Below are 12,679 nucleotides of genomic sequence, written 5' to 3' on the forward strand. Positions count from 1 at the left end.
GTAGGGAGGAGGAAAGGTAAACTGAGCTTACACTTCACTGTGACTTGAGGAACTACTGCTTTCAAAATGCACTGGTTTCTGGAATACTATTCTGGAACTGGTGCAGTGTAGCTGAAAGATAGCTGTGCAGAGAAAAATTGTAAAAAATTACCCAGACTGCTGACATTTTCAGGGCAACTATACCTAAAACAAAATGAGCCTCAGCATTTCAAAATAGGTATAAAAATAAATTATACAGAATGTGATTGAGGCCATAATCTCCAGAATAAAGTCCCGGGAATTTCACATTTTAAATTTTCAAGAAATACAGTTGATGTCTTCTTTTACCTACTGACATCAAAATTTCATTCACATTTTTTACTCGGTCACACATGCGGCTCCAAATTTCCTTTTGAGCATAACAGTCAGTAAGTGTATCAACTTTTCAAGTATTTTTAACCCAATCTCTTTTTCACATTTTTTTCACATGTTTATATAATTTTATTTGTTAACACTTACATTGCACTTACTGGGTACCAGGAGCTTCTGTAAGTGCTGTCACAAATACGGACAAATTTAGTCTTCATAAATCCCTGCAGGATAGGTCCTATTATTATCATGGTTCCCATTTCACTCATGATGAAGCTGAGGACAGGGCAACTAAGTAACTTGCAGATCACACGATGAATATTTCAGGATTTAGACCCAATCACCTGACTACGGAGTCCATGACCTTAGCCACTATGCTAGGTTTCTTTTTTTCTGTGCTTTTGTTTTACCATTTTAACCATTTTTAAGTGTACAGTAATGTTCATTATGTGCACACTGTTGTACAACAATCTTTGGAACTTTTTTTATCTTGTACAACAGAAAGTTGATATCTCAAACAACTTCACTTTGCCTCCTCCTACTATGCAGAGTACATCATGAGAAACGCTGGGCTGGAAGAAGCACAAGCTGGAATCAAGATTGCCGGGAGAAATATCAATAACCTCAGATATGCAGATGACACCACCCTTATGGCAGAAAGTGAAGAGGAGCTAAAAGCCTCTTGATGAAAGTGAAAGAGGAGAGTGAAAAAGTTGGCTTAAAGCTCAACATTCAGAAAACGAAGATCATGGCATCTGGTCCCATCACTTCATGGGAAATAGATGGGGAAAGAGTGGAAACAGTGTCAGACTTTATTTTTTGGGGCTCCAAAATCACTGCAGATGGTGACTGCAGCCATGAAATTAAAAGACGCTTACTCCTTGGAAGAAAAGTTATGACCAACCTAGATAGTATATTCAAAAGCAGAGACATTACTTTGCCGACCAAGGTCCGTCTAGTCAAGGCTATGGTTTTTCCTGTGGTCATGTATGGATGTGAGAGTTGGACTGTGAAGAAAGCTGAGCACCAAAGAATTGATGCTTTTGAACTGTGGTGTTGGAGAAGACTCTTGAGAGTCCCTTGGACTGCAAGGAGATCCAACCAGTCCATTCTGAAGGAGATCAGCCCTGGGATTTCTTTGGAAGGAATGATGCTAAAGCTGAAACTCCAGTACTTTGGCCACCTCATGTGAAGAGCTGACTCATTGGAAAAGACTTTGATGCTGGGAGGGATTGGGGGCAGGAGGAGAAGGGGATGACAGAGGATGAGATGGCTGGACGGCATCAATGACTCGACGGACATCAATCTGAGTGAACCCCGGGAGATGGTGATGGACAAGGAGGCCTGGCGTGCTGCGATTCATGGGGTCGCAAAGAGTCAGACACGACTGAGCGACTGAACTGAACCATACTCTGGCAATCAACATTCTACTTTCCATTGTTAAGAGTGTAACTATAGTTGACACCACATAACTGAATTATTTCACTAAGAAACTGTCGTTAAGGTTCATCCACGTTGTAGCATGTGTCAAAATTTCATTCTTTTTCTCAGGCTGAACAGTATTCGCTTGTAGGTATACATCACACTTTTTCATTCATCTCTTGATGGACTCTAAGGTTGAGTCTACCTGTTGGCTACTGTAAATACTGTTACAACAAACATGTAGGTATGAAAATATCTGTTCAAGAGGCCGGTGTTTCTCTTGAAGGAATATCTGAATGGTATGCTCCTTCTTTATCATCCCTTTCAAACAGGCAAAAGACAACTTACACATTATTGAAGAAGTAACAGACAGATCAAATGGTTAAGAGAGTTTGCTTCAGATTTAATTCATTTATATATTTATTTAAAGAAATTATTTGTTGAGCACCTACTTCAGGCATGGGGGAAACAGAGGTGAATTTAAAGTATTTCTGAAACACCAGAAATACATGTTTACTTAATTGCATTTGAGAGAAAATTAGGAGCCTCAAAATTTAAAACATTTAAGTGTCTAAAATCCAGAAACAATTTACATTTTTCTATTAAGATGGAACTTAACTCTAATGTCAAATTTGTGTGCACTGTGTGTTTTAGAGAACTTACATGGACAGGAGGGGGCCTGAGGTGGTGCAGTAGAGTTCTGAGGGCAGAGGCTCCGAAAGAAGACAAGCTACACCTAAATCACAGCTTTGTTATATTTCACTTGGGTAGCCTTGGGAAAACTTACTGACTTCATCTTTTCAATCTATAAAATGGGAATAATCAAATACCTACTTCATAAGATGTCCTGAGGATTGGGGAAAAAATGAGATGGGTACATGGTAAGTACCCAATAAATGAAAGTTATTAATATCAATTAAAGTGCTCATACCACAGTCTACTACTTAATTCATCCCAGTTACAGAATAACTTGTCCACTGCTATAGATAATTTCGGAAGCCTAGACTTTGAACTCATTAGCAAGATACCAGAGTACACAAACGTAAATAAACTAAAAGCAATAAAAAGAAAAAATTTCAAGATCTGATTTTTACTTGAGTTATGATTAAAATGGGTGTGCGGATAGAAGAGGATGGTTATTCTAATTCTAGAACAAATGGTAGCAAGAAGGCCCTGCCTGGTTATAATTCATTTCTTTAGAATAAGTTTTCTGGTTTTTCTAAGTGCATGTTTGTTGAACTCTTTAACAGAATTAGCATGATTACTTCTTCTAGAATGAAAAGATAATACCTGGAATTTCTTGTTTGTTTTTTCTCAGGATTCTAACATGCACCTAAAATAATTAAAAGGTCAGTTTCATCCTCATTTTTTATATTTTAATATTTTAATTCTATAACCTCAGATATTGTAGCTAAAATCTCTAAGTACTCTCTTCTGAAAAAAATTTTAAATGTTACTCATTATGTTTCACATGTCATATATGAAGTATTTATGAAGCTTCTCTTGCCTATTTGTTTACAGTTGAGGTTAATTTTCATTTCTGTAGCTGAGCTGTAGTTCAAACATTTAGCTTTATTTTCTATTAGTGAAAAAAACTCAAGAGTAGTGTAAAATTCTTACTTGGTAAAGATTTAGAAAACACATTCACCATTCCTCATATTTTCGTAAAAATTTAGATTAACAACAAAAAGTACTAACTAACAGAATTCTTTTAAATGAGTTATGCTCCAGAGGGAAGTTCATCATTTAAGTTATTGGCATCCTCAAAGGAGCCAATATTTAAAACAAATGCTATGTAACTCACACTGTACTCACATTGTTCTGACCTTATTTAAAATAATGAACTGAGGGGTATGAAATTTTAGTAGGACGCCTTCTGCTCAACTCTAGAAACATGAACTGTGCAAAGAAACAAGCCCTGCAATTTTAGAGTGAGAACTAAATAGACGCCAATGAATAAGACAGTTGAAACTATGCATCATTAGTGGAATTTTTGTGTAGTCCTTCCTTCATTCAGGGAGCAAATTCTGAGAACAGCAATTTGGGAATCCATAAATCCTTCGGAGTCTTGGTTAAGTGACATTCATTATAAAGAACACCTGGAGGGAAAACCTGAGAATTGAGTCACAGCTAGAAAGATCAGATTACCCGAGCTCTGCTTGTCCTGATTAAGTAAGGCAGCCTAGGAAGAGAATGATCTTTCTCTGCAGTCATTTCAATAGTATTATATTGGGATAAAGTTAGCAGTCTATTTAATATTATGTTGAGTTTCTGTTGCTTGTATATTTCCTCACATATTATTGTGTAATTTTGAGTAATTGATATCATTTATAGTTATAAGTACATTTTGGTTGAACGGCATCATTGACTCAATGGACATGAGTTTGAGCAAACTCTGGGAAATAGTGAAGGACAGGAAAGCCCGGCTTGTTGTAACCCATAGGGTCGGCAAAGAGTTGGACACGACTGAGTGACTGAACAACAACATTTCTCTTACATGGAATCCTTGCTGGAAGTTTATTATGAATTTATTACTTTTCATGCCTATCACTTGAATCTAAACAAAGCTATAAAATTTGAGATGTATTTACATATATGACTATATATTCATATGCAAACTACTGAATAAAAACTTTTCACTAATCAAGATTTTCATCAGAGTTTACACAGACAATAAGCAATACTGAAAATAACTTAAAATCAAACTCGTAAACAGAAAGAAAAAAAAACTTCAAGGAATGCTGCTAAACAGTCAATAATTGGGATGAGTTTGTGAATTTGAGACTTGGAAAACTGCCAGAAAATCACTGAAATGAGAATGTGAATGTGAAAAGGAGTTTTTGGAGAGAGAACCTGGTATAAGAAGGGGCATCTACACTGGACAGTCCTACAGCTCCATCAGCTCAGTTCAGGGCCCTCAGTCGTGCCCAACTCTGCGACCCCATGGACTGCAGCACAGCACGCCAGGCCTCCCTGTCCATCACCAACTCTGGCGCTTGCTCAAACTCATGTCCATTGAGTCGGTGATGCCATCCAACCATTTCATCCTCTGTCGTCCTCTTCTCCACCTGCCCTCAATCTTTTCCAGCATCAGAGTCTTTTCAAATGAGTCAGTTCTTCGCATCGGGTGGCCAAAGTATTGGAGTTTCAGCTTCAGCATCAGTCCTTCCAATGAATATTCAGAACTCATTTCTTTTAGGATGGACTGGTTGGATCTCCTTCCTGTCCAAGGGACTCTCAAGATTCTTCTCCAACATCACGGTTCAAAAGCATCAATTCTTCAGCACTCAGCATTCTTTATAGTCCAACTCTCACATCCATACATGACTACTGGAAAAACCACAGCTTTGACTAGACGGACCTTTGTTGGCAAAGTCAAGTCTCTGCTTTTTAACATGCTGTCTAGGTTGGTCATAGTTTTCTTCTAAGGAGCAAGCGCCTCTCAATTTCATGGCTGCAAGTCACCATCTACAGTGATTTTAGAGCCCCCCAAAATAAAGTCTCTCACTATTTCCATTGTTTCCCCATCTATTTCCCATGAAGTGATGGAACCAGATGCCATGATCTTAGTTTTCTGAATGTTGAGTTTTAAGCCAACTTTTTCATTCTCTTCTTTTACTTTCATCAAGAGGCTCTTTAGCTCTTCTTTGCTTTCTGCCATAAGTGTGGTGTCATATCTGCATATCTTAGGTTATTGATATTTTTCCTGGCAATCTTGATTCCAGCTCCTACTTCATCCAGGCCATATAGCTCCATAGGCTCGGCAATATTGAGCACTGTTAGAAATGGCAACCCACCCCAGTATTCTTGCCTGGAGAATACCAGGGACGTGGGAGCTTGGTGGGCTGCCGTCTATGGAGTCGCACAGAGTCCAGACATGACTGAAGTGACTTAGCAGCAGCAGCAACAGCTCTAAAGATTTTCTATACATTGTCTGACAGAAATTTTGGAGTAAATTCAGTGATCAGACAGTAACATACTATTTAATGAGTCAACAAAAATTAAAATGAGTACCAAGTTTTATTATACACAGGAAATATGTACTTAAGTGGAACATAATTTGACAAGAGGAACCAAAGTTTTGGAAAATTTCATGAACAGAGAATCCTAGTGGGGTATATAGTCCATGGGGTCACAAAGAGTCTGACGTGACTGAAGTGGCTGAGCATGCACGCACACAAGCACCAAAGGTTTTTAAGGTACACTTACCACTTTACTCAGCAATTATATTTCTAGATGTACACAGTAAGGAAAAATTAGTCTGTTTTTATAATTATGAAGAATTGGAAGTGTTAGTGGTCAATAATAAGATATTATTGGTAATATGTTACTTCCTTCAAGGTAACATTTTGTGAATATTAAAATAATTTATAGACTTGCCATGTAATACATATTATACAATCATTAAAACACATACCTGTTCAGGATAAATTTTTCAGTGAGGGAAACAGGATAGAGTTTGGTATATATAGTGCTATTCTGATCGTGTAAAAAATGGGTGTGCACATATGTAAGTGCATGTGTGTGTGTGCATTATTTGTATAGAAAAATTATGGACCATATGCATACCATCATTTCAACAATGGCTATCTCTGAGGTTCGAGATTATGTCTTTTATTCTATTTGTTCTCTTCTCTTCTTTTTTTTTTTTTTTTGACAGTGGAATTAATCCACTTTGAGAGATTTAGAGACATGAAATCCTTGCCGACTGAAATCCTGTGTCAGGATATGACTAATGAAGTGTCTGCTGATACCATACAGACCTTACAATCTCAATCCATGACTCAGAGTTGGGGTAAAAGAATTAAATGTGTTTGGAGACACATGTAAGTACCAGGCTGTTTTCAGTGTGTTAAGAAAGATAGCAGAAAAAGACATCAGAATAACTGCAAGATTGCTGAGAAAAATATCAATAACCTCAGATACGCAGATACCATGACCCTTATGGCAAAAAGCGAAGAACTAAAGAGCCTCTTGATGAAAGTGAAAGAGGACAGTGAAAAAGTTGGCTTAAAACTCAACATTCAGAAAACTAAGATCATGGCATCTGGTCCCATCACTTCATGGCAAGTAGATGGGGAAACAACGGAAACAGTGAGAGATTTTATTTTGGGGGGCTCCAAAATCACTGCAGATGGTGACTGCAGCCATGAAATTAAGACACTTTGCTCCTTAGAAGAAAAGCTATGACCAACCTAGACAACTTATTAAAGAGCAGAGACATTACTTTGTTAACAAAGGTCCGTCTAGTCAAAGCTGTGGTTTTTCCAGTAGTCATGTATGGATGTTAGAGTTAATTATAAAGAAAGCTGAGCACCGAAGAATTGATGCTTTTGAACTGTGGTGCTGGAGAAGACTCTTGAGAGTTCCTTGGACTGCAAACAGATCCAACCAGTCAATCCTAAAGAAAATCAGTCCTGAATATTCAGGACTGATTGGAAGGACTGATGCTGAAGCTGAAACTCCAATACTTTGGCCACCTGATGCGAAGAACCAACTCATTGGAAAAAAACCTCTGGTGCTGGGAAAGATTGAAGGCGGGAGGAGAAGGGGACAAAAGAGGAAGAGATGGTTAGATGGCATCACCGACTCAATGGACATGAGTTTGAGTAGGCTTCAGGAGTTGGTGATGGACAGGGAAGTCTGGTGTGCTGCAGTCCATGTGTTTGCAGAGTCGGACATGACTGAGTGACTGAACTGAGCTGAACTGAAGCTTTTATAAATATCTTATCATGTATATTCAGCTAACAAGATGCATGGAGAGTTAAGGATGGCTTACAAACTTGCATTTATTATTATCAGCATATGTAGACATACTCTCCCTTTTACTGACCTGTGTTTGCCCCTACCAGAATCAACTGACTGTGCAGGCATTAAGGATTTATCTGGACTGTCCTGACCACCTCTCTCCTTCTAGGTGAACCAAAGAAGGCTGAGTAGTTGTCATATCCTTTAGAGCTACAGGTATTAAAACAAATTGTTTCATAAATATAAGCTATATGGCAGCAAATTAAGCTACTCAACTAATAAACAACATATGTTGGTAATTTTTACATCTCTCATATCTAGATACAGGTTGTTGAATGAGAGAGACTTCTCTAGAATGTGCTGACATTTTCATCAGCAAACAAGTATATTTCTTGGTTCCTTAAATTTATTTTTTTGTTCTCCTTCCGTTTCTTTCCCTTTTTAAAATAAGTGCATTGATAAGTCCTTTTAGACAGTTTGACTCTGAGTGGAAGAGACAGACATAGAAATAAATTATTACAAGGTAATCTCATAGGTGTTCTTGTAGAGACAATGGGAAAAAAATGTTAAGACAAGGTTGGCTGAGAAATTTAGAGATCATGTAAAGGAGAGGATGGCAGCCTTTGGGAGGAGCTGGGAGGCACAAGACATAAGGTGTGTAGCAGAACTGAGTCTGACGTTTGGCCCAAGTTGAAAAAAACTGGAGATGCTTTAAATAAAACAAGGACTCTGCATGCCAGTACATTTATGATTCCCCTCTTAAATATTTTGGTAAATTTCATTAAATCATATAATTTTGCCAAGAAATAAAACCTTCCTTGTAGGAAGGAGAGAGGATATGAACATAATAGGGCTTCTGCTCCTGAATCACACTACCACACACAGTTCCTTCTGGACCTTCTGGATAAGTACTGGACACATAGTAGCCGAGAGGTCTTTCAGTACAAATGTCCCCCAAACCTAAGTTGACAGTCCAAAGCAGAGACACTTTTAAGAGCAAAAAAAAAGAACACCATTAATAAGAATGCAAAGATTATACGCACACAATAACTATCCTCACCCTACCGAAATCCAATTATCTGCCAGATAAAGATTCATGCTGAATGATGGTCCTATTTAAAATACAAATTGCCCAGGATGAAGTTTGCTTCATTCATTCACCCTTTGGTGAAAATTAATCAGATTTACACCTCATACAACCAGTAAGAATCTATAATTAATAACTAGAATTTGGACACATAGGATGTGGTAAAGTTTAAAAGTATAAAATATTTGGAGGCAGCAAAGTATGCAAGCATAGAAAATTCTAGATTTAAAATCTCAACTCCACTTTGCCCAATGATCATCAGTTCTCTACTCTTAACTTTATTTTAATCTGTAACATGGGACATCTACTCCCAGAGCTGTCATGAAAATTAGATAAAGTAATTCACATAGTCAGTCAAAGAAATGGAACTCAATTAATCCTTTGGGAGAAGATCTATATTGGGTGAAGGACTATAGTTCATATACTACAACCAGGAGAATTAAAACCTAGAGTGTAAAACTGTGTGTATAAAAGACCTAAAATAAATGTACAGCTAAACATCAACTGATTAACATGATTAAAGAAAATGGATGGTGTACATAGAAATTTTTAGCAAAAGCAGAAGAAATTTTAAGTAATTTAGCTAAGAGAAATAACTGGGAACCTGATTAAAAATTATTCACACAACATATAATGTTATTTGGCTCTACTATTGATTTTATCGAATTAATGGGATCTTAATTATACCCTAAGGATATACTGAAAACACTTAGGGCTCTGATTTCAATATGAGATCTTTTCTAACACAAATAGTGTTCCTTTTTTTTTTTTTAACATATAAGTACCTTGTTTAGTTTTTCCCTAGATTTCATTCTTTATTTGATCCTTGAGAAATTGATTATGAAACCACCATCAATTTTATACTTTAATTTTTGTCATCATGCCCACCATCTTGAGTCATTAATACAGATTTCTTGGAAATACAAATGGTATTTTGAACACAGAGGTTAGTATGAGAAGAGATTTTTAATGACAGAAGGTCATCTTAAGTTGTTTTGAACCCATGCAGTTATTACGTGTTTCTCAAAAGCAATATTTCAAACAACAAATAAGAATTAATGTCCTATCAAAACAGTGAATGACAATAGAAATGCTCTTAATGATTCTCAGGAAAGAAGAAAATAAGGAGACAATAAAACCAGCAATGGTGAGATTTCACCCGCTGTCTTCTGACTCTTCATCCTGGAGTAAAAAATCAGGTAAACAAAAGCAGGGTGGCCTGGGCAGCCTTGCCAGGGTCACCAGTGTGGTTTAGTTTGCAGTTATTTTACAAACTGAGTGCAACTAAGTGCCAAAATGCACCCCAATCCTCTCACTTCTTCCAAATTCTTGCTCACCAAGCACCAGTCCAGGCTATTTTACCCTTTTTAGAAGTAAAAAGTAGGATTTCCTTGGTGGTGCAGTGGACAGGAATCTGCCTGATAATGCAAGGGACATGGGGTCTGACCCCTGGTTGGGTAAGATCCCACATGTCATGGAGAAACTAAGCCCATGTGCCACAACGACTGGCTTGTGCTCTGAGCCCACAAGTCACAACTGCTGAGCCCACGTGTCACAAGTACTGAAGCCCAGATACCCTAGAACCAGCAAATTATAACTACTGAGCCTGCGTGCTGCAGCTACTGAAGGCCGTGCACCGGAGTCTACGCTCTGTAACAAGAGAAGCCAATGCAACGAGATGCCCACACAGCACAAGCAGACAGCAGCCCTCACTCCTTGCACCTAGAGAAAGGCCTCATGCAGCAACGGAGACCCACCACAGACAGAAGTAAGGCAGTAAACAGAAGGAAAAAGTAGCGTGAGACACTCCACCCAACAGTGGAAGCCACACACAGGAGAGCTTGTGCACACCTGTGTCCATTTAACAGACTAAAGGGCACAGGGGCTGCCTCTGTCCTAATTTAAACTGTTCACAGAAAGAGTGCCTTGGTTTTTTTCAATTAGATATTTTACATAAATTATAGAAGCAAGAGGACGATACGAAATAGTCACGGCAATAGAAGGCTGGTACTCGGTTTTCTTGTAACCCATCCGTGACAAGTGGCAATTTGACCTTCCTAATTGTTCAGTAATAGGACAAATTTCTTCACTATGGTGATTAATGTCTTACTGCTGCCTGATTCTATTGCTTCTTGGTGGTTCTATAATTTTGCAAAATGTAGACAGCAGAGTAAAGAGAGAACATGTTCATTTGACAGTAACAATTAAGAATTATTACTTATATTTTTAATAAGCTAATTTTATAATTTTAGATTTAACACTCATTATTGACTGACCCTGAAATCAAGCTTCACTGTCAATTAAGAATTCTCAAGGAAACAGTGAAGAATGAGATGTTCTACTAGGTATAAAATGCCAGTACTATCTAACTTGTAAGTTCCTGTGGGAACTATGTGAAACACAGCAATGAATTCAAGTTAAAAGAGAACTTTGGCTGCTATACAGATATAATTGGAGACACCAGTAAGCGTCATTTTGATATACTGGTGAGTGAGTGACATGGGTAACTATTGATTATTACTACTAATTATCGAGAATTCATGATCAATAGCTTATCATTTTTACTAAATATTTTTCTAGCTATCAGCATAGCTACAGACTATGAAGGTTATTTAATACCTTAGCTTATTAAGCAAAGAAATAAGTCCATTAATATAACGATGTTGAAAATTGTTCTTAACACTTTAGAAGTATTCTTAAGAAGATAAGAAAAATCAAAACATCACACTTTCCCTTTAATTACACTTTTTACAACCTATCCTGATGTTGATCTGTTTCTTGTTTCCCCAATTCTATGGTTCCATTTCTAATCCTCTCTTCATTCTTTGTGTGAATGCTAATTGAGCACATAGTTCATACCAGACAGTTTTCCATACATTCTGAACTTAGAAATTAATAAGACTTGGCACTTTCTTTGAATGAGCTCAAAATTAACAACCACATATAATGACATGTAGCACACTCTGGGAGCTACACTGGAGTTGAGAACCAAGGGAGGGAGAGTTGCAGTGGTTTAGGAATAAACAGTGGAGGCATCAGAAGACTTGCTTTGATCTGCCTTTGGAAAGATGATAATGGTTTCTTCAGGGTGAGAAGCTGAGGGAAAGACAATCTAATCATTGGGACTTTGTTTATTATAGATAAAGGAAGACTTCTGAAGGGTGAACAAAGCTGTGGTGACATAAAAGGTCATGGCTTCTCTGAGAAACTCTTGAGCAGTGAAGTATTATGGGAACATAAGATTTATAAGAAAAACAAAATTGCCAAGATTCAATTAATTGATACTTATCAAGCACAGTTTATGGGCAAGAAATCATACTAGGAATAATGCCATGTACTTTGTTCTATATAAAACAATCAATCAGCCTAACAAAGTAGATGTTATTTCCAAATATACAACAGAAAAGGATATTGAGGCACCAAGAAGGTAATGTTGATTGAGAATCCACCTAGTTCTCTAAATACACTCTACTTAAAAACCCAAGTGAATTAAACTCTGAAGGCACCAAGTATTAGAGTCCAGAACTTTATTTGTGAGTTTTAAGGAGTTAAGATAGCTTTTAAAGCCAAAGTATGACCTGAGTACGTTGAGCAGAAAAAGTTTTTAAAAGCTTGGGCATCATCACTTAAGAGTGACTTGCTAAGTTCATCTCTATGGGGTGTAGGGTTCTCCTAAGGATAATAAGAGCATGTATCTTACAGGATTGTTGTATTCATTATTTAGTATATGAAATTCATTTATAGGGATGCCTGACTCTGATAATTATCACTGTTTATTTCAGAAATAGCTCTCTGCTGGTATAGTGGAGAGTGAATTGCAAAGGGAGGGAAATGTCTGTTCTCCTCTAGAAGGATAAAGAGGGCTTCAACAGGGCACTTGGCAGTGATGGGAATGTAGGGTTGCCATTAGGAAATGTTTCAAACGTAAATAGTGAAAGGAATTAGTGAACAATTGGTTTAGGGAGAAGAGAGAGAGGAAACAACAGAAAATGACCCTGAGGTTTCTAGATTAGATGGCCAAATGAATGTTGATGTCTTAACATCTCATACTCCAAACCGCTACTTCCCTATGAA

This window comes from Oryx dammah, unplaced genomic scaffold (genome assembly GCF_014754425.2).
Source record: "Oryx dammah isolate SB20612 unplaced genomic scaffold, SCBI_Odam_1.1 HiC_scaffold_27, whole genome shotgun sequence".
In the NCBI taxonomy this organism is placed as follows: domain Eukaryota; kingdom Metazoa; phylum Chordata; class Mammalia; order Artiodactyla; family Bovidae; genus Oryx; species Oryx dammah.